General features: G+C 44.2%; 12 non-coding genes and 25 pseudogenes across 12 annotated transcripts; all 37 read right to left on the bottom strand.

Annotated features, from left to right (window-relative positions):
- Positions 1–6,044: 6,044 nt before the first annotated feature.
- Positions 6,045–6,163, bottom strand: LOC136732610 (uncharacterized; annotated as a pseudogene).
- A 212-nt stretch (positions 6,164–6,375) lies between these two features.
- On the bottom strand, positions 6,376–6,494 carry LOC136732085 (uncharacterized; annotated as a pseudogene).
- Positions 6,495–6,710: 216 nt separating this feature from the next.
- Positions 6,711–6,829, bottom strand: LOC136732084 (uncharacterized; annotated as a pseudogene).
- A 215-nt stretch (positions 6,830–7,044) lies between these two features.
- On the bottom strand, positions 7,045–7,163 carry LOC136732434 (uncharacterized; annotated as a pseudogene).
- Positions 7,164–7,378: 215 nt separating this feature from the next.
- LOC136732608 (uncharacterized) lies at positions 7,379–7,497 on the bottom strand (annotated as a pseudogene).
- A 213-nt stretch (positions 7,498–7,710) lies between these two features.
- LOC136732104 (uncharacterized) lies at positions 7,711–7,829 on the bottom strand (annotated as a pseudogene).
- A 215-nt stretch (positions 7,830–8,044) lies between these two features.
- On the bottom strand, positions 8,045–8,163 carry LOC136732382 (uncharacterized; annotated as a pseudogene).
- A 215-nt stretch (positions 8,164–8,378) lies between these two features.
- On the bottom strand, positions 8,379–8,497 carry LOC136732611 (uncharacterized; annotated as a pseudogene).
- Positions 8,498–8,710: 213 nt separating this feature from the next.
- Positions 8,711–8,829, bottom strand: LOC136732392 (uncharacterized; annotated as a pseudogene).
- A 548-nt stretch (positions 8,830–9,377) lies between these two features.
- Positions 9,378–9,496, bottom strand: LOC136732433 (uncharacterized; annotated as a pseudogene).
- Positions 9,497–9,713: 217 nt separating this feature from the next.
- LOC136732475 (uncharacterized) lies at positions 9,714–9,832 on the bottom strand (annotated as a pseudogene).
- Positions 9,833–10,051: 219 nt separating this feature from the next.
- LOC136732136 (5S ribosomal RNA) lies at positions 10,052–10,170 on the bottom strand. Its single transcript, XR_010809774.1, has one exon. It is a non-coding gene; the product is annotated as a 5S ribosomal RNA (ribosomal RNA).
- A 216-nt stretch (positions 10,171–10,386) lies between these two features.
- On the bottom strand, positions 10,387–10,505 carry LOC136732168 (5S ribosomal RNA). The gene has a single exon (XR_010809805.1). It is a non-coding gene; the product is annotated as a 5S ribosomal RNA (ribosomal RNA).
- A 228-nt stretch (positions 10,506–10,733) lies between these two features.
- Positions 10,734–10,852, bottom strand: LOC136732495 (uncharacterized; annotated as a pseudogene).
- A 210-nt stretch (positions 10,853–11,062) lies between these two features.
- LOC136732167 (5S ribosomal RNA) lies at positions 11,063–11,181 on the bottom strand. Its single transcript, XR_010809804.1, has one exon. It is a non-coding gene; the product is annotated as a 5S ribosomal RNA (ribosomal RNA).
- Positions 11,182–11,391: 210 nt separating this feature from the next.
- On the bottom strand, positions 11,392–11,510 carry LOC136732234 (5S ribosomal RNA). The gene has a single exon (XR_010809881.1). It is a non-coding gene; the product is annotated as a 5S ribosomal RNA (ribosomal RNA).
- A 209-nt stretch (positions 11,511–11,719) lies between these two features.
- LOC136732166 (5S ribosomal RNA) lies at positions 11,720–11,838 on the bottom strand. Its single transcript, XR_010809803.1, has one exon. It is a non-coding gene; the product is annotated as a 5S ribosomal RNA (ribosomal RNA).
- A 217-nt stretch (positions 11,839–12,055) lies between these two features.
- LOC136732547 (uncharacterized) lies at positions 12,056–12,174 on the bottom strand (annotated as a pseudogene).
- Positions 12,175–12,384: 210 nt separating this feature from the next.
- Positions 12,385–12,503, bottom strand: LOC136732247 (5S ribosomal RNA). Its single transcript, XR_010809893.1, has one exon. It is a non-coding gene; the product is annotated as a 5S ribosomal RNA (ribosomal RNA).
- Positions 12,504–12,722: 219 nt separating this feature from the next.
- Positions 12,723–12,841, bottom strand: LOC136732165 (5S ribosomal RNA). Its single transcript, XR_010809802.1, has one exon. It is a non-coding gene; the product is annotated as a 5S ribosomal RNA (ribosomal RNA).
- Positions 12,842–13,068: 227 nt separating this feature from the next.
- Positions 13,069–13,187, bottom strand: LOC136732493 (uncharacterized; annotated as a pseudogene).
- A 210-nt stretch (positions 13,188–13,397) lies between these two features.
- LOC136732116 (uncharacterized) lies at positions 13,398–13,516 on the bottom strand (annotated as a pseudogene).
- A 225-nt stretch (positions 13,517–13,741) lies between these two features.
- LOC136732367 (uncharacterized) lies at positions 13,742–13,859 on the bottom strand (annotated as a pseudogene).
- A 219-nt stretch (positions 13,860–14,078) lies between these two features.
- LOC136732350 (uncharacterized) lies at positions 14,079–14,197 on the bottom strand (annotated as a pseudogene).
- Positions 14,198–14,421: 224 nt separating this feature from the next.
- LOC136732563 (uncharacterized) lies at positions 14,422–14,540 on the bottom strand (annotated as a pseudogene).
- A 217-nt stretch (positions 14,541–14,757) lies between these two features.
- LOC136732164 (5S ribosomal RNA) lies at positions 14,758–14,876 on the bottom strand. The gene has a single exon (XR_010809801.1). It is a non-coding gene; the product is annotated as a 5S ribosomal RNA (ribosomal RNA).
- Positions 14,877–15,429: 553 nt separating this feature from the next.
- On the bottom strand, positions 15,430–15,547 carry LOC136732201 (5S ribosomal RNA). Its single transcript, XR_010809842.1, has one exon. It is a non-coding gene; the product is annotated as a 5S ribosomal RNA (ribosomal RNA).
- Positions 15,548–15,766: 219 nt separating this feature from the next.
- On the bottom strand, positions 15,767–15,885 carry LOC136732260 (5S ribosomal RNA). The gene has a single exon (XR_010809905.1). It is a non-coding gene; the product is annotated as a 5S ribosomal RNA (ribosomal RNA).
- A 221-nt stretch (positions 15,886–16,106) lies between these two features.
- On the bottom strand, positions 16,107–16,225 carry LOC136732128 (uncharacterized; annotated as a pseudogene).
- Positions 16,226–16,440: 215 nt separating this feature from the next.
- LOC136732626 (uncharacterized) lies at positions 16,441–16,559 on the bottom strand (annotated as a pseudogene).
- A 221-nt stretch (positions 16,560–16,780) lies between these two features.
- Positions 16,781–16,899, bottom strand: LOC136732127 (uncharacterized; annotated as a pseudogene).
- Positions 16,900–17,114: 215 nt separating this feature from the next.
- Positions 17,115–17,233, bottom strand: LOC136732625 (uncharacterized; annotated as a pseudogene).
- Positions 17,234–17,453: 220 nt separating this feature from the next.
- On the bottom strand, positions 17,454–17,572 carry LOC136732532 (uncharacterized; annotated as a pseudogene).
- Positions 17,573–17,793: 221 nt separating this feature from the next.
- On the bottom strand, positions 17,794–17,912 carry LOC136732162 (5S ribosomal RNA). The gene has a single exon (XR_010809799.1). It is a non-coding gene; the product is annotated as a 5S ribosomal RNA (ribosomal RNA).
- A 223-nt stretch (positions 17,913–18,135) lies between these two features.
- On the bottom strand, positions 18,136–18,254 carry LOC136732463 (uncharacterized; annotated as a pseudogene).
- Positions 18,255–18,478: 224 nt separating this feature from the next.
- Positions 18,479–18,597, bottom strand: LOC136732161 (5S ribosomal RNA). The gene has a single exon (XR_010809798.1). It is a non-coding gene; the product is annotated as a 5S ribosomal RNA (ribosomal RNA).
- A 223-nt stretch (positions 18,598–18,820) lies between these two features.
- Positions 18,821–18,939, bottom strand: LOC136732095 (uncharacterized; annotated as a pseudogene).
- Between the last annotated feature and the right edge of the window lie 2,861 nt (positions 18,940–21,800).

Genomic DNA, 21,800 nt, shown 5'->3' with positions numbered 1-21,800 from the left:
AACTGTACACAGAATGCTATTGCAAACAGAAATAATAATACAAAATTAAGTTATTTAAATAGGTCTTACGAATACAGAAGTTAAAAGTAACATGTTAGAAATGGAATTAGAGCCAAATTTAGAAATAGGAATCCGAGGCAACCACAAACATTCGGTGAAGGTTTCTTACATATTGATAAATAGATAACCAGATACTCCAGGAAATTAACGATGTGCTCATTTGGAAGCTATGAGTTCCACAATGAAGAGTTTTTAAATCCCTAGTAATAGATCCCTAAATACAATGTGTAGGTAAGAAATTAACTATTGATCAGTTCAATCTGGATTCGGGAACAGTTCTTCTGAACCTGTACTGGTGTAGATTGGACTTCAATAGGAGGAAGTGACACAATAAAGACATGAGCCGCGCAGGAGGACAGTCTTAGTGCCCACGCAGGTTCTTAGTTGGGGAAATCATTGACTGGACACATTTTTTGAAAATGTGCTTTCCTGAAGTACCTGGACATCATTATTGAGATCAATGAAAAGGCTTATTTTCCAAAGATTAAATACATTCATTAACTACAATAATGTAGTGAAATGTATATAAATAGTAATAATACAAATCGATCAAATATAACTTGCATTTTCTTGTAAGAAATTAGGAATAGGAGAAAGAACAGCTGTTGGGATGCAGTGCGATGTTATCCAAAATTGAAAGCGGTTGAGAAAGGAGAGTTTGTTCTGTGTGAGACAAATGTACTGCCACGAGAGACTCTGATGGTGATTGACTGGAATATGAGGGAAAATAATGAAGTTACTACAGGTATAACTAAAGGTGTAACATAACTAATTTAATGAAACATAGTCATGGCAAGTTATAAAACTGTTTGGAAATAGTCCTTTCACAAACAGAAATACCCTATCAATTAGGAAGAGGGGGGCAGGGGGCAAGGGCCGTATGTGCTCCTCTGCTCCCCCTGTTCGCCTGAGCAGACAAGCAGCCTGAGATGAGAGAGAGAGAGAGAGAGAGAGAGAGAGAGAGAGAAGTCAGAGACAAGGCAGAGACTGTAAGTACGTGTAAGGGTTCATAACTTATTACAAACAGAGCAAGAGTGTAATGAATGGTAATTTACACTGCTTGTATTAATAATGATAATAATATTGATGTTGATACAGACGAATACATCACATACTAGATGACAACCGCATAAAACTAATAATAATGAAAATAGGAATAATAGGAGTATGGAAATAATTTCAAATTATGGTTTATTGGTAAAAAATGAATTGAGAAACAAAGATTAATAACTGCCATCATTTACCCAACTACTATTAACTATGGTGTTGAAGGAGCTGCTGTAATAGTTATTGTAATGTTCTCAGGTATTTAAGTTAGATAAAAGGACAAAGATAAGCACATTGTTTTGAAACTTTGACAACTCCACACAAAAAGAGTATCTACACTAGGAAGTAAAGCTGATTCAATAAACACAGGAGATATGATGCTGCTGACGACAGCTGAGTGCTGTACTGAAATAATTTGATAAATGAGATAAATTGGAATCAAGATTATTATTATTTTGAATTGTCCCTTTACTAGAAACCTTATAGATTGTGCGAATGTCAACTAATGTGATAGAGATGCCTTTTATAAGGACGATCTCTGATGTTGTGTGAACCACACATTGTGTCTTCAGACTGATTTATTCCACATGGCAGATATGCATATTATGAATCGTGTCCTGAAGGAACCGATGTCTGACCCATATGGAGAAGATGCTGGTGTTCTTGTTGAGACACAGTAGGCCGAGGGCGCGGCTTTAAAGACAGCCTCACAGCAACTTGAACAGACCAATGCTGAGGTCCACTACGCTGAAGTGATGCTTGACTCAGTGGAGAAATAAGTTAAAATACTATAATTAAAGGTTTTCCAGATTATAGGAATCTACAATATATTGTGAAACTGCTCAGATGACGTCCGCAGTAGCACATATTCTTCTATTGATAGTTTAATTTATAATGTACTATTAGTGGAGATGTCACATTATTCAAATGAATAGAATGACAGCCATGAAGTCAGAATCAGTCCATTGCCCTTCACTTAAGATTTGTACAATGTATAATGTTTATAAATCAAAACGCAACAAATATATGTACAATACAGTTTACAAACTGAATTTGTAAAAAAGAATGTTTTGCTGACTTTTGTATTCTCTTTGAAGCAACAAAATGTATGTGTTATGTATGTCGTAACTAGGGTTTGACTTTTATGACCTGGGGCTGGATGAAATTTAATTTGAGATGCACTGTAAAAGCTCCAGGAAATTGCAACTGGCCACTGCACCTTCCATAAGAGAGCTCAAACATTTGCTAATGCATTGGTTGCCTCACAGGCACTCTTTCCCTGGTTTGCCCATGTGGCGCATGGTGTTGGCCACACGGGCAAAGGGGGGATGAGTGCATCAGTCTTTTAAATTGGTTTGCCCCAGGTTTTATAGTAACAGCTTAGCAATATTGTAGAACTTGCCACATTTGTCAAGCTCATAATCCTGCAATATGCAAATAGATTGTGTTCAAAAGCTTAAATGTTGTGGATATGAATATATACTTGTAATAATATATAGGTGTTCTAAATGGGTTGAAGCCTATCCCGTAGGAAGGCTGAAGTAGTAAAAGTAGCAAAAATACAGTTAAGGGATGTTATATGTAGATTTCGCATTCCAGGGAAATTTCCAGTGATAGGAACACTCACTTCACTGGGACAATAGTGCAGGAACTATGCAAAGCCCTGCGAGGTAAACAACATTTTCACTGCCCCATCAGGCTCAGTCAGCTGGAGCAGTGGAGAAACAAAATGGGATATTAAAGAATAAGCTGTCTAATATATGCAAACAAACAGGACTCAAACGTCCAGATCCCCTTCCTATAGTCCTAATGACAATGAAATCGTCAGCAAATTGAGAAAAACAGGTCTTTCTCCGTGTGAGATTATTATGGGATGACTTATGAGACTCTCCATCACTCCTCCATTGTCTGTAAGGGAAATGGACATCCACTTGATGGATGATGCTATGTTGTCTTTTTGTATGGGACTAACACGTGCTTTCGAAGCTGTCCATTCACAGATGAAAGCCGCCCAGACTGAACCATCCCAGCAGGTTTACCACCCCTTCCAGCAAGATGACTGTGTATATCAAAGCACACAAGAGAAAGTCCTCCCAACAGCCCAGGTGGACAGGGCCCTACCAGGTGCTCCTGACCACCCACACAGCTGTGAAGTGCCTAGGAACGACGACATGGATCCACTCCTCACACTGCAAACTTGCCAATCGGGGCGATCAGCACAACCCTGGTGGAGAACAGAGGGATAAAGGAATTGTTCTTCCACATCAGATTTGACATTACTGTATGTATGCAGGCCCTTGTAATTGCTTTTCCAATACTGCCAACTGGTTATTGATGATTGATTTCACATTGTGGTACGAGTATCGAGTGAAATGCGTGCTATCCACCTCAACAACACAGCGATAACATGGAGCCGGCAGGTGATCCAGGTCACAATAGAGGTCAAGCAGTGGGAGGAGGAAGACGTGGTGGTCAAAGGTGTAGCGTAAGGTACACTTATAAAATTCAATTAAAGAAGTGAATTTATAGTATCACCTTATCACGAATCCTGGAATCTTGTAGAACTCATTTTCTGTAATAATTGGATGCAGACACCAATTCCAAAGATATAAATTGTCAAATTTATTCAAAAACAAAGACTAAATGTAGCACTACACTAATTATACAAAAGGGAAAAACTAATTAAAATTCAACTCTAGATCAACAAATCAAAGACAAATCACTTCCGTGACCAAATCAAAGACCATGGGATCGCATATGATAACACACAAATCATTAAACAAAAAAGGTTATAAACACATTGACTACAATACCGGTTAGTAAGACGAAGGTGAGTCTCTCATTAGTATTGTTAGTCAGACATTCAATAACTACGCAGGTTAGTATTTATGTCAGGTAACTTCTCGTTATATATATATCAGTCTCATTAACGTTTAGGTGGAGAGAAAGATCCTATCATTACTTGTTACCACAATTTCCCTTAACTGATTATTATTCAATGATTAAGGATAGGCAGGGCCACCTATAATCTGGTGTCTATTAACTTGTGTCAATTTCAGACTAAACAGTTAAACAGGAATGAGAAGATATTTCTCGGCGTTGTCAGATTTTATTTCTAAAATTATCAACAAAACAGTTGAATGCAACACACATTTATATTTAAGAAAACTAAATGATATTACACATTCTAGAGTTATGAATCACAGATTAACATTTCTAATTGATTTCTCAAATGTCATGAATCATGAACTCCAAACTGTTAAACTTATGTGAACTTCGTCGCAGAGAGGCCTCTCTGGCTTCGGGCTCAGATAACAGCACACGGCACGAGGTCCGTGTGGTTTGGAACAAAGGCAGTCCGGTTCGGCTTTGTCCAAGAACTTCCACTCAGTCGATGCACCTGGAAGTTGGGGTTTCGCGAATGTAGAGTCTTTTCCAAACAGATTTTCCACTGGTTTGAAGGCTCCAAGGTGGTGCACAAAATCTTCTTTGTAAGCAGGGTTCCACCGTAGTTACTTGAAGACAAAGTCTTTGAGGAAAGCAGGGCCCTGTTTATTCCAAGGGTCAAGTTTCTTAAGACTCAAATAGCTATTTAAGTGACTGACACTTTCGTATTCAGTCGACTTAGTCAATTGTCCAGCTGTAAAACTCCACTGATCAGGTGGGTCTGTGAAGTTATTTATTTAATAAAGTCCTTTAAAATAATTCTTCGCTCAATCTCCTTCTCCCAGTTTAACTCTTCTGTTGCCGGCAAAGACTTGGTTGGTTTCTGATTCCAGTTCTGGCAACAGAGCTACAGGTTGAGCTGTGGCAGCGAGATTCTGGTTCAGGTGAGAGAGAGAGAGAGAGAAAGACTGTCCGCTGTTCCTTATAGTCTGTCAGATCAGTAGGTGATTGGTCCCTGAGTTCTTGAGATTCGATTTCGGTTTCAGCCCCAAGTGTCCTATTGGAGGGAGGCTTTATTTATGACTGATGTCAATCCATGCCATCTTTTGGAAATGCCGGTTGGCCTGGGTTCGTAGCTCTATGTCGGGATTTCGGCTCTCATCCACTTCAAAGAGTTTTTATCACCTACAGGCCCCTTTCTCCAGACATCTCATAGCAGAATTCCAAACTATTTGGCCTCTTCTCGGTGCCATCCTCCCCAAAACTGTCACTTTGATGCAAACCAGTTCCAAGCTGATGAGCTAAGGAAATCTGATAACTTTGGGGGGGGAGAGGTCTTCTTTAGATCAGTGCTTCAGCTCAGAGCCCAAATGCTCTTATCAAAATACACCCAACATAACGCTACATATGTATGTATGTATGTATATATGTGTAGAAGGAAAATTAGAAATTATTTTCTTACACCTGTTTTTCTCTCTTGTATACTTAAGAAAGATACGGTCAAGCTAGAAGGTCAGCCCAGAAGATAGTTTGATTTCTGTTTGTTATTTACGATGAGAACCTTGGAGACATTGTCAAACGGTATGACCTACGTGCCTGTTCCCTAAAACCATGTGTTGACCTATGAACTCTGTTCTATAATGATATATGTTCTGCTTAGTTAGCCTTTAAGATAACATTGTAATGACTTTCTAGCATGTATAGATGTATATATGTATGTATATATATATATATATATATATATGTATGTATGTATGTCCAATTGCTTTGACAATACAAATGAATTGAATTGAGAGGAAGAGAGAGAGAGAGAGAGAGAGAGACAGACAGACAGACAGACAGACAGCTCAGCGATGACATCACGAGCCTCTCTCAGCTGACTGCTATGACATCACAGAGCACGTACATTCCGATGCTTGTCGTCTGTCAACCACTCAGTCACTGCTAGCCAGACTGTCCCTAAGACAAAGTGTACAATACTTCAATTATATCTCCTCCAGACTGAAAGAGAGTATTACGAGCTACGATGAAGTTACCCAAGAGACGTATAAAGCTTGCAGCACCTGGTATTTCCAGGAGGTCACCCATCCAAGTACTGACCAGGACCTGCCCCGTTCAGCTTACGCGATCTGACGAGATCGAGCGCGTTCAGGACGGTGTGGACACAAGCCGAGAGGCCTGGCTGCATGATGTCTCTTAATGGTTGGCGGGTATTGACGGAACTTCCAGCAAAAAAAAAAAAAAAAAAAACGGAGGGAAAAATATCAGTGCAGCAAAGGATGTTGAAAGTAGCCAGGTACGTGTACAATACTTCAATTATATTTCCTCCAGACAGAAAGAGAGTATTAAGAGCTACGATATAGTTACCCAGGAGACGTAAAAAGCTTGCAGCACCAGGTTTTTCTAGGAGGTCTCACATTCAAGTACTGACCAGGTCCTGCCCCGTTTAGCTTCCGAGATCTGATGAGATCGGGCGCATTCAGGACAATGAGTCCGCATGCCAAGAGGCCTGGCTACATGATGTCTCTTAAAGGCTGGAGGATATTGACGGAACTTCCAGCAAAATAATGAAGAAAAAAGAAAAATGGAGGGAAAAATATCAGTGCAGCAAAGGGTGTTGAAAGTAACCGGGTACGTGTACAATATTTCAATTATATCTCCTCCAGACTGAAAGAGAGTATTAAGAGCTACGATAAAGTTACCCAGCAGACGTAAAAAGCTGGCAGCACCTGGTATTTCCAGGAGATCTCCCATCCAAGTACTGACCAGGTCCTGCCCCGTTTCGTTTCCGAGATCTGACGAGATCGGGCGCGTTCAGGTCTGTGTGTCCGCAAGCCGAGATGCCTGGTTGCATGATGTCTCTTAAAGGCTGGCGGATATTGATGGAACTTCCAGAAAAAATAAAAAATAAAAAGAAAAATGGCGGGAAAAATATCAGTGCAGCAAAGGGTGTTGAAAGTAGCCGGGTACGTGTACAATTCTTCAATTATATCTCCTCCAGACAGAAATAGAGTATTAAAAGCTACGATGAAGTTACCCAGGAGACGAAAAAGCTTGCAGCACCTGGTATTTCCAGGAGGTCACCCATCCAAGTACTGACGAGGCCCTGCACCGTTTAGCTTCCGAGATCTGATGAGATCGACCGCGTTCAGGACGGTGTGGCCGCAAGCCAAGCAGCCTGGCTGCATGATGTCTCTTAAAGGCTGGAGGGTATTGACGGAACTTCCGGCAAAAAAAAAAAGAAAAAAGAAAAATGGAGGAAAAAATATCAGTGCAGCAAAGGGTGTTGAAAGTAGCCGGGTATGTGTACAATTCTTCAATTATATCTCCTCCAGACTGAAAGAGAGTATTACGAGCTACGATGAAGTTACCCAAGAGACGTATAAGCTTGCAGCACCTGGTATTTCCAGGAGGTCACCCATCCAAGTACTGACCAGGACCTGCCCCGTTCAGCTTACGCGATCTGACGAGATCGAGCGCGTTCAGGACGGTGTGGACACAAGCCGAGAGGCCTGGTTGCATGATGTCTCTTAATGGTTGGCGGGTATTGACAGAACTTCCAGCAAAAAAAAAAAAAAAGAAAAACGGAGGGAAAAATATCAGTGCAGCAAAGGATGTTGAAAGTAGCCAGGTACGTGTACAATACTTCAATTATATCTCCTCCAGACAGAAAGAGAGTATTAAGAGCTACGATATAGTTACCCAGGAGACGTAAAAAGCTTGCAGAACCAGGTATTTCCAGGAGGTCCCACATTCAAGTAATGACCAGGCCCTGCCCCGTTTAGCTTCCGAGATCTGACGAGATGGGGCGCGTTCAGGACGGTGTGGTTGCAAGCCAAGAGGCCTGGCTGTATGATGTCTCTTAAAGGCTGGAGGGTATTGATGGAACTTCCAGCAAAAAAAAAAAAAAAAAGAAAAACGGAGGGAAAAATATCAGTGCAGCAAAGGGTGTTGAAAGTAGCCGGGTACGTGTACAATTCTTCAATTATATCTCCTCCAGACTGAAAGAGAGTATTAAGAGCTACGATGAAGTTACACAGGATACGTAAAAAGCTTGCATCACCTGGTATTTCCAGGAGGTCACCCATCCAAGTACTAACCAGGCCCTGGCCCGTTTAGTTTCCAAGGTCTGACGAGATCGGGCGCGTTCAGGACGGTGTGGCCGCAAGCCAAGAGGCCTGGCTGCATGATGTCTCTAAATGGCTGGAGGATATTGACAGAACTTCCAGCAAAAAAAAATGAAAAAAGAAAAATGGCGGGAAAAATATCAGTGCAGCAAAGGGTGTTAAAAGTAGCCGGGTACGTGTACAATACTTCAATTATATCTCCTCCAGACAGAAAGAGAGTATTACGAGCTACGATGAAGTTACCCAAGAGACGTATAAAGCTTGTAGCACCTGGTATTTCCAGGAGGTCACCCATCCAAGTACTGACCAGGACCTGCCCCGTTCAGCTTACGCGATCTGACGAGATCGAGCGCGTTCAGGACGGTGTGGACACAAGCCGAGAGGCCTGGTTGCATGATGTCTCTTAATGGTTGGCGGGTATTGACAGAACTTCCAGCAAAAAAAAAAAAAAAGAAAAACGGAGGGAAAAATATCAGTGCAGCAAAGGATGTTGAAAGTAGCCAGGTACGTGTACAATACTTCAATTATATCTCCTCCAGACAGAAAGAGAGTATTAAGAGCTACGATATAGTTACCCAGGAGACGTAAAAAGCTTGCAGAACCAGGTATTTCCAGGAGGTCACCCATCCAAGTACTAACCAGGCCCTGGCCCGTTTAGTTTCCAAGGTCTGACGAGATCGGGCGCGTTCAGGACGGTGTGGCCGCAAGCCAAGAGGCCTGGCTGCATGATGTCTCTAAATGGCTGGAGGATATTGACAGAACTTCCAGCAAAAAAAAATGAAAAAAGAAAAATGGAGGGAAAAATATCAGTGCAGCAAAGGGTGTTAAAAGTAGCCGGGTACGTGTACAATACTTCAATTATATCTCCTCCAGACAGAAAGAGAGTATAAAGAGCTACGATGAAGTTACCCAGGAGACGTAAAAGCTTGTAGCACCAGGTTTTTCTAGGAGGTCTCACATTCAAGTACTGACCAGGTCCTGCCCCGTTTCGTTTCCGAGATCTGATGAGATCGGGCGCGTTCAGGTCTGTGTGTCCGCAAGCCGAGATGCCTGGTTGCATGATGTCTCTTAAAGGCTGGCGGATATTGATGGAACTTCCAGAAAAAATAAAAAATAAAAAGAAAAATGGCGGGAAAAATATCAGTGCAGCAAAGGGTGTTGAAAGTAGCCGGGTACGTGTACAATTCTTCAATTATATCTCCTCCAGACAGAAATAGAGTATTAAAAGCTACGATGAAGTTACCCAGGAGACGAAAAAGCTTGCAGCACCTGGTATTTCCAGGAGGTCACCCATCCAAGTACTGACGAGGCCCTGCACCGTTTAGCTTCCGAGATCTGATGAGATCGACCGCGTTCAGGACGGTGTGGCCGCAAGCCAAGCAGCCTGGCTGCATGATGTCTCTTAAAGGCTGGAGGGTATTGACGGAACTTCCAGCAAAAAAAAAAAAGAAAAAAAAAAAATGGAGGGAAAAATATCTGTGCAGTAAAGGGTTTTGAAAGTAGCCGGGTACGTGTACAATTCTTCAATTAAATCTCCTCCAGACAGAAAGAGAGTATTAAAAGCTACGACGAAGTTCCCCAGGTGACGTAAAAAGCTTGCAGCACCTGGTACTTCCAGGAAGTCTCCCATCCAAGTACTGACCAGGTCCTGCCCCGTTTAGTTTCTGAGATCTGACGAGATCGGGCGCGTTCAGGACGGTGTGGCCACAAGCCGAGACGCCTGGCTGCATGATGTCTCTTAAAGGCTGGCGGGTATTGACGGAATTTCCAGCATAAAAAAAAAAAAAAAAATAGAAAAATGGAGGGAAAAATATCAGTGCAGGAAAGGGTGTTGAAAGTAGCCGGGTACGTGTACAATTCTTCAATTATATCTCCTCCAGACAGAAAGAGAGTATTAAGAGCTACGATAAAGTTACCCAGGAGAAGTAAAAAGCTTGCAGCACCTGGTATTTCCAGGAGGTCACCCATCCAAGTACTGACCAGGCCCTGCCCCGTTTAGCTTCCGAGATCTGACGAGATCGGGCGCATTCAGGACGGTGTGGCCACAAGCCGAGACGCCTGGCTGCATGATGTCTCTTAAAGGCTGGCGGATATTGACGGAACTTCCAGCAGAAAAATAAAAGAAAAAGAAAAATGGAGGGAAAAATATCAGTGCAGCAACGGGTGTTGAAAGTAGCCTAGTACGTGTACAATTCTTCAATTATATCTCCTGGAGACAGAAAGAGAGTATTAAGAGCTACGATGAAGTTACCCAGGAGACGTAAACAGCTTGCAGCACCTGGTATTTCTAGGAGGTCTCCCATCCAAGTACTGACCAGGCCCTGCCCCGTTTAGCTTCCGAGATCTGACGAGATCGGGCGCATTCAGGACGGTGTGGCCACAAGCCGAAAGGCCTGGCTGCATGATGTCTCTTAAAGGTTGGCGGGTATTGACGGAACTTCCAGCAAAAAAAAAAAAAAAAAAAAAAAAAAAAAAAGAAAAATGGATGGAAAAATATCAGTGCAGCAAAGGGTGTTGACAGTAGCTGGGTACGTGTACAATACTTCAATTATATCTCCTCCAGACAGATAGAGAGTATTAAGAGCTACGATAAAGTTACCCAGGAGACGTAAAAGCTAGCAGCACCAGGTACTTCCAGGAGGTCTCACATTCATGTACTGACCAGGTCCTGCCCCGTTTAGCTTCCGAGATCTGACGAGATCGGGCGCGTTCAGGATGGTGTGGCCGCAAGCCGAGATGCCTGGCTGCATGATGTCTCTTAAAGGCTGGCGGGTATTGACGGAACTGCCAGCAAAAAAAAAAAAGAAAAATAGAGGGAAATATACCAGTGCAGCAAAGGGTGTTGAAAGTAGCCGGGTACGTGTACAATTCTTCAATTATATCTCCTGGAGACAGAAAGAGAGTATTAAGAGCTACGATGAAGTTACCCAGGAGACGTAAAAAGCTTGCAGCACCTGGTATTTCTAGGAGGTCTCCCATCCAAGTACTGACCAGGCCCTGCCCCGTTTAGCTTCCGAGATCTGACGAGATCGGGCGCATTCAGGACGGTGTGGCCACAAGCCGAAAGGCCTGGCTGCATGATGTCTCATAAAGGATGGCGGGTATTGACGGAATTTCCAGCAAAAAAAAAAAAGAAAAATAGAGGGAAAAATATCAGTGCAGCAAAGGGTGTTGAAAGTAGCCGGGTACGTGTACAATTCTTCAATTATATCTCCTGGAGACAGAAAGAGAGTATTAAGAGCTACGATGAAGTTACCCAGGAGACGTAAAAGGCTTGCAGCACCTGGTATTTCTAGGAGGTCTCCCATCCAAGTACTGACCAGGCCCTGCCCCGTTTAGCTTCCGAGATCTGACGAGATTGGGCGCATTCAGGACGGTGTGGCCGCAAGCCGAGAGACCTGGCTGAATGATGACTCTTAAAGGTTGGCGGGTATTGACGGAATTTCCAGCAAAAAAAAATAGAAAAATGGAGGGAAAAATATCAGTGCAGGAAAGGGTGTTGAAAGTAGCTGGGTACGTGTACAATTCTTCAATTATATCTCCTGCAGACAGAAAGAGAGTATTAAGAGCTACGATGAAGTTACCCAGGAGACGTAAACAGCTTGCAGCACCTGGTATTTCTAGGAGGTCTCCCATCCAAGTACTGACCAGGCCCTGCCCCGTTTAGCTTCCGAGATCTGACGAGATCGGGCGCATTCAGGACGGTGTGGCCACAAGCCGAAAGGCCTGGCTGCATGATGTCTCTTAAAGGTTGGCGGGTATTGACGGAACTTCCAGCAAAAAAAAAAAAAAAAAAAAGAAAAATGGATGGAAAAATATCAGTGCAGCAAAGGGTGTTGACAGTAGCTGGGTACGTGTACAATACTTCAATTATATCTCCTCCAGACAGATAGAGAGTATTAAGAGCTACGATAAAGTTACCCAGGAGACGTAAAAGCTAGCAGCACCAGGTACTTCCAGGAGGTCTCACATTCATGTACTGACCAGGTCCTGCCCCGTTTAGCTTCCGAGATCTGACGAGATCGGGCGAGTTCAGGATGGTGTGGCCGCAAGCCGAGATGCCTGGCTGCATGATGTCTCTTAAAGGCTGGCGGGTATTGACGGAACTGCCAGCAAAAAAAAAAAAGAAAAATAGAGGGAAATATACCAGTGCAGCAAAGGGTGTTGAAAGTAGCCGGGTACGTGTACAATTCTTCAATTATATCTCCTGGAGACAGAAAGAGAGTATTAAGAGCTACGATGAAGTTACCCAGGAGACGTAAAAAGCTTGCAGCACCTGGTATTTCTAGGAGGTCTCCCATCCAAGTACTGACCAGGCCCTGCCCCGTTTAGCTTCCGAGATCTGACGAGATTGGGCGCATTCAGGACGGTGTGGCCGCAAGCCGAGAGACCTGGCTGAATGATGACTCTTAAAGGTTGGCGGGTATTGACGGAATTTCCAGCAAAAAAAAAAAAAAAAAAATAGAAAAATGGAGGGAAAAATATCAGTGCAGGAAAGGGTGTTGAAAGTAGCTGGGTACGTGTACAATTCTTCAATTATATCTCCTGCAGACAGAAAGAGAGTATTAAGAGCTACGATGAAGTTACCCAGGAGACGTAAACAGCTTGCAGCACCTGGTATTTCTAGGAGGTCTCCCATCCAAGTACTGACCAGGCCCTGCCCCGTTTAGCTTCCGAGATCTGACGAGATCGGGCGCATTCAGGACGGTGTGGCCACAAGCCGAAAGGCCTGGCTGCATGATGTCTCTTAAAGGTTGGCGGGTATTGACGGAACTTCCAGCAAAAAAAAAAAAAAAAAAAAAAAAAAAAAAGAAAAATGGATGGAAAAATATCAGTGCAGCAAAGGGTGTTGACAGTAGCTGGGTACGTGTACAATACTTCAATTATATCTCCTCCAGACAGATAGAGAGTATTAAGAGCTACGATAAAGTTACCCAGGAGACGTAAAAGCTAGCAGCACCAGGTACTTCCAGGAGGTCTCACATTCATGTACTGACCAGGTCCTGCCCCGTTTAGCTTCCGAGATCTGACGAGATCGGGCGCGTTCAGGATGGTGTGGCCGCAAGCCGAGATGCCTGGCTGCATGATGTCTCTTAAAGGCTGGCGGGTATTGACGGAACTGCCAGCAAAAAAAAAAAAGAAAAATAGAGGGAAATATACCAGTGCAGCAAAGGGTGTTGAAAGTAGCCGGGTACATGTACAATTCTTCAATTATATCTCCTCCAGACTGAATGAGAGTATTAAGAGCTACGCTGAAGTTACCCAGGAGATGTAAAAAGCTTTCAGCACCTGGTATTTCCAGGAGGTCACCGATCCAATTACTGACCAGGCCCTGCCCAGTTTTTCTTCCGAGATCTGACGAGATCTTGCGTCTTCAGGACGGTGTGGCCGCAAGCCGAGATGCCTGGCTGCATGATGTCTCTTAAAGGTTGGCGGGTATTGACGGAACTTCCAGCAAAAAAAAAATATAAAAAAAGAAAAAAGAAAAATGGAGGGAAAAATATCAGTGCAGCAAAGGGTTTTGAAAGTAGCCGGGTACGTGTACAATTCTTCAATAATATCTCCTACAGACTGAAAGAGAGTATTAAGAGCTATGATGAAGTTACCCAGGAGACGTAAAAAGCTTGCAGCACCTGGTATTTCCAGGAGGTCACCCATCCAAGTACTGACCAGGTCCTGCCCCGTTAGCTTCCGAGATCTGACAAGATCGGGCGCGTCCAGGACGGTGTGGCCGCAAGCCGAGATGTCTGGCTGCATGATGTCTCTTAAAGGCTGGCGGGTATTGACGGAATTTCCAGCAAAAAAAAAAAAAAAAAAAAAGAAAAATGGAGGGAAAAATATCAGTGCAGGAAAGGGTGTTGAAAGTAGCCGGGTACGTGTACAATTCTTCAATTATATCTCCTGGAGACAGAAAGAGAGTATTAAGAGCTACGATGAAGTTACCCAGGAGACGTAAAAAGCTTGCAGGACCTGGTATTTCCAGGAGGTCTCCCATCAAAGTACTGACCAGGCCCTGCCCCGTTTAGCTTCCGAGATCTGATGAGATCAGGCGCGTTCAGGACGGAGTGGCCACAAGCCGAAAGGCCTGGCTGCATGATGTCTCTTAAAGGTTGGCGGGTATTGACGGAACTTCCAGCAAAAAAAAAAATTAAAAAAAGAAAAAAGAAAAATAAATGGAAAAATATCAGTGCAGCAAAGGGTGTTGACAGTAGCTGGATACGTGTACAATACTTCAATTATATCTCCTCCAGACAGAGAGAGAGTATTAAGAGCTACGATAAAGTTACCCAGGAGACGTAAAAGCTTGCAGCACTAGGTATTTCCAGGAGGTCTCACTTTCATGTACTGACCAGGTCCTGCCCCGTTTAGCTTCCGAGATCTGACGAGATCGGGCGCGTTCAGGATGGTGTGGCCGCAAGCTGAGATGCCTGGCTGCATGATGTCTCTTAAAGGCTGGCGGGTATTGACGGAACTGCCAGCAAAAAAAAAAAAAAAAAAAGAAAAATGGATGGAAAAATATCAGTGCAGCAAATAGTGTTGACAGTAGCTGGGTACGTGTACAATACTTCAATTATATCTCCTCCAGACAGATAGAGAGTATTAAGAGCTACGATGAAGTTACCCAGGAGACGTAAAAAGCTTGCAGCACCTGGTATTTCTAGGAGGTCTCCCATCCAAGTACTGACCAGGCCCTGCCCCGTTTAGCTTCCGAGATCTGACGAGATCGGGCGCATTCAGGACGGTGTGGCCACAAGCCGAAATGCTTGGCTGCATGATGTCTCTTAAAGGTTGGCGGGTATTGACGGAACTTCCAGCAAAAAAAAAAAAATAAAAAATAGAAAAATGGAGGGAAAAATATCAGTGCAGGAAAGGGTGTTGAAAGTAGCCGGGTACGTGTACAATTCTTCAATTATATCTCCTGGAGACTGAAAGAGAGTATTAAGAGCTACGATAAAGTTACCCAGGAGACGTAAAAGCTTGCAGCACCTGGTATTTCCAGGAGGTCTCACATTCAAGTACTGACCAGGTCCTGCCCGTTTAGCTTCCGAGATCTGACAATATCATGCGCGTTCAGGACGGTGTGGCCGAAAGCCAAGAGGCCCGGCTGCATGATGTCTCTTTAAGGCTGGCGGGTATTGACGGAACTTCAAGCAAAAAAAAAAAGAAAAAAGAAAAATGGAGGGAAAAATATCAGTGCAGCAAAGGGTTTTGAAAGTAGCCGGGTACGTGTACAATTCTTCAATAATATCTCCTACAGACTGAAAGAGAGTATTAAGAGCTATGATGAAGTTACCCAGGAGACGTAAAAAGCTTGCAGCACCTGGTATTTCCAGGAGGTCACCCATCCAAGTACTGACCAGGCCCTGCCCCGTTAGCTTCCGAGATCTGACGAGATCGGGCGCGTTCAGGACGGTGTGGCCGCAAGCCAAGAGGCCTGGCTGCATGATGTCTCTTAACGGCTGGCGGGTATTGATGGAACTTCCAGCAAAAAAAAAAAAAAAAAAAATGGAAAATGGAGGGAAAAATATCAGTGCAGCAAAGGCTGTTGAAAGTAGCCGGGTACGTGTACAATACTTCAATTATATCTCCTCCAGACAGATAGAGAGTATTAAGAGCTACGATGAAGTTTCCCAGGAGACGTAAAAAGCTTGCAGCACCAGGTATTTCCAGGAGGTCTCCCATCCAAGTACTGACCAGGCCCTGCCCCGCTTAGCTTCCGAGATCTGATGAGATCGGGCGTGTTCAGGACGGTGTGGCCGCAAGCCAAGAGGCCTGGCTGCATGATGTCTCTTAAAGGCTGGCGGGTATTGACGGAACTTCCAGCAAAAAATAAAAAATAAATAAATAGAAAAATGGAGGGAAAAATATCAGTGCAGGACAGGGTGTTGAAAGTAGCCGGGTACATGTACAATTCTTCAATTATATCTCCTCCAGACTGAATGAGAGTATTAAGAGCTACGCTGAAGTTACCCAGGAGATGTAAAAAGCTTTCAGCACCTGGTATTTCCAGGAGGTCAACCATCCAATTACTGACCAGGCCCTGCCCAGTTTTTCTTCCGAGATCTGACGAGATCTTGCGTCTTCAGGACGGTGTGGCCTCAAGCCAAGAGGCCTGGCTGCATGATGTGTCTTAAAGGCTGGAGGGTATTGATGGAACTTCCAGCAAGAAACAAAAGAAAAAAGAAAAATGGAGGGAAAAATATCAGTGCAGCAAAGCGTGTTGAAGGTAGCCGGGTACGTGTACAATTCTTCAATTATATCTCCTCCAGACAGATAGAGAGTATTAAGAGCTACGATAAAGTTACCCAGGAGACGTAAAAGCTTGCAGCACCTGGTATTTCCAGGAGATCTCCCATCGAAGTACTGACCAGGCCCTGCCCCGTTTAGTTTCCGAGATCTGACGAGATCGGGAGCGTTCAGGACTTTGTGTCCGCAAGCCGAGAGGCCTGGCTGCATGATGTCTCTTAAAGGTTGGCGGGTATTGACGGAACTTCCAGCAAAAAATAAAAAATAAATAAATAGAAAAATGGAGGGAAAAATATCAGTGCAGGACAGGGTGTTGAAAGTAGCCGGGTACATGTACAATTCTTCAATTATATCTCCTCCAGACTGAATGAGAGTATTAAGAGCTACGCTGAAGTTACCCAGGAGATGTAAAAAGCTTTCAGCACCTGGTATTTCCAGGAGGTCAACCATCCAATTACTGACCAGGCCCTGCCCAGTTTTTCTTCCGAGATCTGACGAGATCTTGCGTCTTCAGGACGGTGTGGCCTCAAGCCAAGAGGCCTGGCTGCATGATGTCTCTTAAAGGCTGGAGGGTATTGATGGAACTTCCAGCAAGAAACAAAAGAAAAAAGAAAAATGGAGGGAAAAATATCAGTGCAGCAAAGCGTGTTGAAGGTAGCCGGGTACGTGTACAATTCTTCAATTATATCTCCTCCAGACAGATAGAGAGTATTAAGAGCTACGATAAAGTTACCCAGGAGACGTAAAAGCTTGCAGCACCTGGTATTTCCAGGAGATCTCCCATCGAAGTACTGACCAGGCCCTGCCCCGTTTAGTTTCCGAGATCTGACGAGATCGGGAGCGTTCAGGACTTTGTGTCCGCAAGCCGAGAGGCCTGGCTGCATGATGTCTCTTAAAGGTTGGCGGGTATTGACGGAACTTCCAGCAAAAAATAAAAAATAAATAAATAGAAAAATGGAGGGAAAAATATCAGTGCAGGACAGGGTGTTGAAAGTAGCCGGGTACATGTACAATTCTTCAATTATATCTCCTCCAGACTGAATGAGAGTATTAAGAGCTACGCTGAAGTTACCCAGGAGACGTAAAAGCTTGCAGCACCAGGTATTTCCAGGAGGTCTCACATTCATGTACTGACCAGGTCCTGCCCCGTTTAGCTTCCAAGATCTGACGAGATCGGGCGAGTTCAGGATGGTGTGGCCGCAAGCCGAGATGCCTGGCTGCATGATGTCTCTTAAAGGCTGGCGGGTATTGACGGAATTTCCAGCAAAAAAAAAAAAAAAAAAAAATAGAAAACTGGAGGGAAAAATATCAGTGCAGGAAAGGGTGTTGAAAGTAGCCGGGTACGTGTACAATTCTTCAATTATATCTCCTGGAGACAGAAAGAGAGTATTAAGAGCTACGATGAAGTTACCCAGGAGACGTAAAAAGCTTGCAGCACCTGGTATTTCTAGGAGGTCTCCCATCCAAGTACTGACCAGGCCCTGCCCCGTTTAGCTTCCGAGATCTGACGAGATCGGGCGCATTCAGGACGGTGTGGCCACAAGCCGAAAGGCCTGGCTGCATGATGTCTCTTAAAGGTTGGCGGGTATTGACAGAACTTCCAGCAAAAGAAAAAAAAAAAAAAAAAAAAAGAAAAATGGATGGAAAAATATCAGTGCAGCAAAGGGTGTTGACAGTAGCTGGGTACGTGTACAATTCTTCAATTATATCTCCTCCAGACAGAAAGAAAGAACTAAGAGCTACGATAAAGTTACCCAGGAGACGTAAAATCTTGCAGCACCAGGTATTTCCAGGAGGTCTCCCATCCAAGTACTGACCAGGTCCTGCCCCGTTTAGCTTCCGAGATATTACGAGATCGGGCGCATTCAGGACGGTGTGGCCACAAGCCGAAAGGCCTGGCTGCATGATGTCTCTTAAAGGTTGGCGGGTATTGACGGAACTTCCAGCAAAAAAAAAAAAGAAAAAAAGAAAAAAGAAAAATGGATGGAAAAATATCAGTGCAGCAAAGGGTGTTGACAGTAGCTGGATACGTGTACAATACTTCAATTATATCTCCTCCAGACAGAGAGAGAGTATTGAGAGCTACGATAAAGTTACCCAGGAGACGTAAAAGCTTGCAGCACCTGGTATTTCTAGGAGGTCTCCCATCCAAGTACTGACCAGGCCCTGCCCCGTTTAGCTTCCGAGATCTGACGAGATCGGGCGCATTCAGGACGGTGTGGCCACAAGCCGAAAGGCCTGGCTGCATGATGTCTCTTAAAGGTTGGCGGGTATTGACAGAACTTCCAGCAAAAAAAAAAAAAGAAAAAAAAAAAAGAAAAATGGAGGGAAAAATATCAGTGCAGCAAAGGGTGTTGAAAGTAGCCGGGTATGTGTACAATTCTTCAATTATATCTCCTCCAGACAGAAAGAGAGTATTTAGAGCTACGATAAAGTTACCCAGGAGACGAAATAACTTGCAGCACCTGATATCTCCAGGAGGTCACCCATCCAAGTACTGACGAACCCTTGCCCCGTTTAGCTTCCGAGATCTGATGAGATTGGGCGCGTTCAGGACGGTGTGGCCGCAAGCCAAGAGGCCTGGCTGCATGATGTCTCTTAAAGGCTGACGGGTATTGACGGAACTTCCAGCAAAAAAAAAATGTATAAAGAAAAATGGAGGGAAAAATATCAGTGCAGCAATGGGTGTTGAAAGTAGCCGGGTACGTGTACAATACTTCAATTATATCTCCTCCAGACAGAAAGAGAGTATTAAGAGCTACGATGAACTCACCTAAAGGATTATTAGGAACACCATACTAATACTGTGTTTGACCCTCTTTCGCCTTCAGAACTGCTTTAATTCTACATGGCATTGATTCAACAAGGTGCTGAAAGCATTCTTTAGAAATGTTGGCACATATTGATAGGATAGCATCTTGCAGTTGATGGAGATTTGTGGGATGCACATCCAGGGCACGAAGCTCCCGTTCCACCACATCCCAAAGATGCTCTATTGGGTTGAGATCTGGTGACTGTGGGGGCCAGTTTAGTACAGTGAACTCATTGTCATGTTCAAGAAACCAATTTGAAATGATTCGACCTTTGTGACATGGTGCATTATCCTGCTGGAAGTAGCCATCAGAGGATGGGTACATGGTGGTCAAAAAGGGATGGACATGGTCAGAAACAATGCTCAGGTAGGCCGTAGCATTTAAACGATGCCCAATTGGCACTAAGGGGCCTAAAGTGTGCCAAGAAGACATCCCCCACACCATTACACCACCACCACCAGCCTGCACAGTGGTAACAAGACATGATGGATCCATGTTCTCATTCTGTTTACGCCAAATTCTGACTCTACCATCTGAATGTCTCACCTCTTTTTCCTATTTGTAGTGGAGATGAGTGGTACCCGGTGGGGTCTTCTGCTGTTGTAGCCCATCCGCCTCAAGGTTGTACGTGTTGTGGCTTCACAAATGCTTTGCTGCATACCTCGGTTGTAGCGAGTGGTTATTTCAGTCAAAGTTGCTCTTCTATCAGCTTGAATCAGTCGGCCCATTCTCCTCTGACCTCTAGCATCAACAAGGCATTTTCGCCCACAGGACTGCCGCATACTGGATGTTTTTCCCTTTTCACACCATTCTTTGTAAACCCTAGAAATGGTTGTGCGTGAAAATCCCAGTAACTGAGCAGATTGTGAAATACTCAGACCGGCCCGTCTGGCACCAACAACCATGCCACGCTCAAAATTGCTTAAATCACCTTTCATTCCCATTCAGACATTCAGTTTGGAGTTCAGGAGATTGTCTTGACCAGGACCACACCCCTAAATGCATTGAAGCAACTGCCATGTGATTGGTTGATTAGATAATTGCATTAATGAGAAATTGAACAGGTGTTCCTAATAATCCTTTAGGTGAGTGTATATGTATGTATGTTTATGTATGTCCAATTGCTTTGACAATACAAATGAAATGAATTGAGAGAGAGAGAGAGAGAGAGAGAGGAATATGAGCTCCTAAAAAACATTTGTTTTTATACATAAGCGGATTTAATTTGTGATTTACAAATGAATATATAGCACTATAAACATACACAGAAGACATGGAATAGAAATTCAGAAGAAAAAGTATTCAAAAAATAATAATTTTAAGAGAAACACAAAAAGAAGAAAGCAGAGAGACAGTTCAGGAAGAAAAGTCAGAAAAGAAAAGCTGAAGACAAGAATTGGAGGTAAGAGACAAATAATTAAACAAAAAAATATGTATTAATAAAATAAATAAGCATTCTCAGTAGTTGACTCAGCCAATGAAAATGCAGAGCTCCGATTTGAATAGAGTGACAGTAGGAGAGAGCCCAACTGCCACTGAGACTGATAGAAATCTATCGAACAGCAGTCTGACTGCAGAGCTGCCTTTTGAAATCTGATACCCTGAAGACATTCGCTCTGCACAGGCTAAGAAGGACTACAAACAAGCTGTGATGAGAGCATCTCCTGAGACCCTCATCCTAGACTACACCGGTAAAGGAGAAAACAGGGTCAAGAACAATCTACTGTTCTACACCGCCTTTCACAAAACCCTGTGCCAGACATACCCCAATAACAACAAGAGGGGCATTAGCAGAGGCAGGCAGATCTCAGTGCTGGTAGAGAAAGACACAGACAGTGTGATGCTCACTTTTAATGTATACCACAACGGGACCATCATGGTGCAGGGCAGCGAGAGCAGCCTGGACCAATTAGCTCTCGGCTTCCACACCTCAAAGCAGCAGACTGAGGTAGAGAAACAAGAGCCAGAGCCGGCCACCCTGCAGTCTGCCCCCAGCCACACGGAGCCAGACAGTGCCCCATCTCCCACAGACTGCCCCCCTGTCTCCCCAAAACTCTCCAGCAACATTAAAACACTAAAGGAATGCCTATCAGTGCTGGAGCTGGAGTTTGCGGAGTTCAGGGAGCAGACCTTGAGCACCCTGGCCCAGACCTCCTTGTGCGATCAGCTCCGGGATGAGATGCACAGACTAAAGATGCAGCACAAGGCTGAGATCCATGAGCTGAGAGCAGCAGTGAGAGACCTGGAGGAGCAGAGCCAAACCCTGAGGACGGAGCTGCGCAGAGCGAGGGAGGAGCTGACCAGGACACCCCAGCACAGCCAGCTAAGGAGCCTGCAGAGCCAGCTGGAGGAGCTAAGAGAGGAGCTACACATCACTGGAGCACAGAGACTGCACTGCACTGACCCCACAACACCTCCAACCCCTGACGCACCCACTGATCCACCCACACTCCCCACCACTCCTGACACACCCACTATCACCAGACCTGCCACTAATACACAACCCCCTGAAACGCCACTCCCTCAAAACACACCCGCTGCCCCCACCACTCCCGACGCAAACCCGGAGTGGCAGGTCAACGCAGAGGTGGTCATTCTGAGCGAATCCAATGGGAAGTTC

Source organism: Amia ocellicauda, unplaced genomic scaffold, assembly GCF_036373705.1.
Source record: "Amia ocellicauda isolate fAmiCal2 unplaced genomic scaffold, fAmiCal2.hap1 HAP1_SCAFFOLD_34, whole genome shotgun sequence".
Classification (NCBI taxonomy): domain Eukaryota; kingdom Metazoa; phylum Chordata; class Actinopteri; order Amiiformes; family Amiidae; genus Amia; species Amia ocellicauda.
The sequence above is the reverse complement of the archived record's forward strand: the minus strand, read 5'-3'. Positions and strand labels throughout refer to the sequence as shown.